The sequence below is a fragment of the Takifugu rubripes genome, chromosome 17, assembly GCF_901000725.2.
Source record: "Takifugu rubripes chromosome 17, fTakRub1.2, whole genome shotgun sequence".
Taxonomy (NCBI): domain Eukaryota; kingdom Metazoa; phylum Chordata; class Actinopteri; order Tetraodontiformes; family Tetraodontidae; genus Takifugu; species Takifugu rubripes.
Genome location: NC_042301.1, coordinates 1,791,908 through 1,796,955, shown reverse-complemented (window position 1 = coordinate 1,796,955; position 5,048 = coordinate 1,791,908).

Below are 5,048 nucleotides of genomic sequence, written 5' to 3'. Positions count from 1 at the left end.
CTACATGAATCCAGTCCTCAAGGCACGGCTTAATTGGAGTGTCTGAGGCCGGAGACACAACAAAGTGAAGCGCTAATGTCTGAGACGGTGAGTGAAGGGAAAGGAGAAGAGGAATTAAAAAAGCATGCTGCATGCAGCTTCAGAAGGGGGATGACTGTTTCTACTGTGTGCTTCACACGTGCACACACACGGTCGGTCAGGGCGGCGTGCCAGAGCGGGTCCGCTCCTCTGATAGCCCGGGAGGTGCCTCACCGACCCATGAAACACTTTCCTCTTTGATTCTTTTGCTGTTTCAGCCATGTGATGCACGCTTCTTCCCAGCATGTGCTCGTTTAGTCTCATTGTGGTAATGGAAGTTGCTCTTTTCAAGGTGCATTGTTTCCGTAGGTCCCGCCAGCCTCGGCAAAGTTGGCTGCCAGACTAAACGCGCTTGCTACCCTGTCCTAATTGATTTGTTTGCGCGCGTTGATTGAGATGAGACGCCGCCGCAGAGTGTAAATGTTCAAATTATGAAAAGCAGACTGCATAATTACATCTCCGACTATTTCCCAACGGGAAGCTCCCAACGGAGCCGGAGTAAAGAAAGGTGGAAAAGCAGAAAGCGGGGGGCAGGGGGGGGGGGGGTGCAGGGGCAGGGAAATGCATTCAAACAAACTGGAGAGTAAACGAAGTTTGATTAAGGGGATTTCAATCACTACATGTCTCCTGGCTCCAGCACTCCAGCTGCCCTTGAGACTCCTGGATTAAATTTAAACAGTGGATTAAATTAATCCACAACCTGGGATTAGGATTATGAGTGTGGGTATTGAGAGATTTATTGCATGTTTCATAATGGATTTACAAGATTTTTACGGGTTTAAACCGGTATATTGTGATCCCCGGGGTGACGGAAAAGTACAGCAGACAAACGAAAGCGAGGCGCCGCCGACAGAGGAGTGGATTATTTTTAAACTCATCTTTTGAAGGTTTGTCCTCACGCTCCCCTGGTGCCGGAGATGAAGAGAAAAATTTCCCTGCGCAAAATGGGATCGGCGCGTCCTCGGAAAATGTGATTTATTCAAACCAATGTTTAAAGTATCGGTTTTGATTGAATTGTGACAACGGTGCCGAGGAGCCCAGGAGGGGCCGGCGGGAGTTTGTTGGTTTAAACTGGGATTTTTTTCTCTCTCTCTCTACAGAAAAACAAAGAAAAGTGCCAAAATGCTGCACTTACAGCTACATAACAGGTGGTCCAGCGTTCTTAGACACATATGCTCTTAGGTGGGTTCTATTTCAATCTATATCCACATTAAAGAGATTAAAGATTACGGAGGATGGCTCCAGCAGCAGCTGGGTCCAAAAGCAGAAGTCTCTCCCTCGTCCACGGTTAACAGGATTACCAGTGTGAAATATTGAATGCCACAAAGTATTTTAGCCTTTTTTTATAAATATAAATAATCTGTATCATGTGTTTGTACCAGGTCGACTAGAGGGCAGGTGTGTCTGGTTGGCACAATCTCATGCTAAATGTATGGTAGGTATGCTATCTATCTGTTTCATCTGCAATCTGTTAGCAAAACAAGAAGTGATTTCTCCCAAGGATATATCGGCCAGTGGATGCTTCCACCGATCCTACCCGTGGCCCTTTCACTTGAAGACAGGCTAGTTCTCCTTGTTTAGAGAACTCATGCGGTGCACGTAATAAGGTTGTGACAATGCAGCACTGCTGTGATAAAATGCCATTCCGCTGCCTTAAAGCTCAAATGCTATGTGTGACTCAACCAATCATTCCAATGTCGATTTAGCCTCCGCTATAGATCAAGTCATCTTATGTCATCCATGCTAACGACTGGAGCTCTGGTCCCATCAACGTCCATGAGAGATTTGCAGACTATGATGAGTCCTGCTGGAAACGGGGTCTAAATCGCCTCGTTGTGTGGAACCAGCATGTTGTGATGATGCGATTACCAGCAGGTATGTGTAGTTTCATCACGTTTGCAGCAATGCTGGTGCAACCACAGCGGGAGTGAGCTCCACGCTGTAGAAGGTGGAGCACGGTAGAGATTCCGCTCCAAAACCTACTTTTTCATGATTTCGTACAAAATGGATCAAAATGTTTCAACACAAAAATGGCAAAAATGTTACGGCAACTTCTCCAGAAATTACATGTAACTGTGATTCATGTTTGTAATATCTATGTCATATCCCTTGTATTTGCTTAGTTTCTCTCCTTTTCATGTATTTTTAAGGGGTCTGTCTTGTAAAAAATAAAATAAAACCTGCTTGGAAGCCACAGCTGTCACTAGGCGAGCGCTGTTTCTGTCTTCCGTGAGGTCGGTGGAGATATATCAGCTTCTTTGATCACATGCAGACAGCCCATGTCATTCTGCTCTGCAGGAATATTAGAGACCCAGACTGTATTCCCACGATACCATCCAATTTGGTCTTTGCTCAATGCCATCTACGGCACCGAGCGGACAGCTGCGGCACAAATGTGGCAACATGTCACCCTCTGGTCACAGCTCAGCCCCCCGTGTCAGTCCGGTTCATTTAAGTTATCAAAATACCAGAAGCTGGGCCTGTCCGAAAAGTAAAAAGGTAGCAACTCCAACTGACTGTGCCCATTACTTCCTGCTGACAGGGTCTCTGAGAAACTCTGCACTTAATTACACAGTACCTGCCACAACGGTGTAACCACACATCAGCCATCACTGGAGTCAAGCCTGCCATCGTTTGAATTTGGACTGCTGGTCAGAGAGTCCCTGCAGTTTTGGGATTAAAGGGATTCTACTTGTACTAATGGCAATGTTTGCTTTACATTAAATACCCACACTTGAGGAAAAAGAAGCATCCGTCTTCTACCTGTGTTATCTTCACCTTGTTCATATGTCTCGCTAGTAACGGCATAAAGCGCGATGATCAAAGCATTCCATCCTTCAATCTTCAAACACCATCTCCCTTCTGGTGCCACGCGGGGGGAGGAGCTTAACACGAGGAGAGGTACACCCTGGAGGAGCCAGGAGAGTTTGAGGGGTTTTGTCTACTTCTATTTTTCCCTTTCCGGGTCATGGGGAGGGTATCCAGACAGGGTTCACCCCTGGACGGGTTGCCAGTTCATCGCAGGGCCATCTGTGGGCATTTGCGGGTTTGATACCTTGCTCAAGGGTACCTCTGGCACGCTCCCCTACCGCCAGAACACCTTCCATATTTTGTCTACTCCGGGACTTGAACCAGAAACCCTCCACTTCTCAGCTGCCACTGCCCCAGGATAGTTTTTAAGAACCATAAAGCAACAAGGAAGAAGAAACCTCCCTTCTTGCAACTCCACATTTGCTCCGCAGAACATTTATTCCTTTTTCCCTCTGCTGGTCTTCAGAGTCACGCTCTTCAGCACCGTGTCCCCTCTGATGTGCTCTGAGACAAAAGACATGGAAGAGCAAGGACGCGCTGCCGTGGTTACACGAGTGAGCTGTGTGACAAATGGAACCAGTCCCCCGTTTTCAGACAGAGCAGAGTTCACTTCTTTGACCTGCACCGGATTTCAGAGTTCAGTTTCATCCCCTCCCAAACGAGGCAGACTATCACAGGAAGCGAACCCTGGTCCGCTGAAAGTGGACTGACGAAAACACCCTAATTCTTCAGTCCAAATATGTGGTTAGCATATACCAAATTCCTTGAGCCTCTTGTGATCTGCAGAGCTGCAGTCATTTTGAAAGCACGTCCAGCTGCCTTATTAGTTACTCTCGATGAACCACCCTGACTGGAATCTTTTCTGATTCAATTTATTTAGTTCCACTGTCACAACCTTGACAGATGCCACTTTGGTTGGCTTGCTTCTGGCAGGGGGTCGCGGATCCCGGGGGAAATTACTCTGCTGTGAGTTTCACCAAAGTGAATTTGCTATGCTAACTGCAGACACTCCGCTACGTGTGGATTTGCCTCTTGCTAAGTGCTTTCCTTCAGCTGTAGCATGATACAGATGTTACTTTTCATGAAATCCACCATGGAAATATAGCCCATTTCTCTTTTAGTTGCAGGGAGCCACAGCAGAAGATAATCGCCCACCCACCCTTCTTCACAAATGTTCGTGATGGTCTTTTATCTTTCAGCCTTGAGGAAGTTTGCTTACAGTCTGTAAACACCCTTGAATTTGCCCTCAAATATCTGTACAAAAATGCGATTTCTTCCAAAAACCAGTCCTTCTCTGGTGATAGTCGACGCACTAACGCCCATGTGTTCTTTTCATATTTGTTACCTTTTTTGCCCTTCTAATTTTCCCCTACCAGAGGCATGCATTTATTTCAATAAATCATTTCAGCTTAACATATTTTCATTTTGCAGGTATGAAGTGAGCAAAACCACCGCAGGTAAACTCCTCCTCCTTTCTTTAAGCGCAGAAATCCGACTCCTACCCACGCACGGCGCTCCACGGAGACGGCTGAATGGTCTCTTCACAGAGCGGATGGAACTTGCTTAATTGGCGGCAGTCTATCATGTTACAACTTCTCTCATAAAATCAAAGAGTAGTTAACACAAATGAGTTAAGAGTCTTCAGCAGCAGGAAGATACCGGATGGATAAAGCGGACACTGGACGGAAATTGAAGGAAACTGTTGTTGTTGTTCTTTTTTTTAACTTTATTTCACATCAGCATAAATGAATATGAAACCCTCCTCGGTGAGATTCGTGGGGGTATTTTGCGTTTTTATCCACATATAATAACCATAATTAATCAGGAATATTCATACGTCGGCCTTAGAATAGAGTTTAATGGGGATTTATATGCAGATAAAACAGCTGGATAGTGACAAAATCATGTAATGAGCTGTTTTAAAGCCATTTGAAAAACGAAAGCGTCGACAAAATCCTGCGTGGGAAACAAGAAGTTGATCAGGTAGCCGCCACCGTCGTCAGTGATACGGATCAGAGCTTCAGCGGAGGACTGGATAACTGTAATTACCCAATATGTGCACGCTCTACAGCAGAGATTTAAGGCATTTTATCAGAGCTATAATACTACAGTCACCACAGCGTATTAGCTCGGTTGATTATGATTACGGCTGGTCGTCG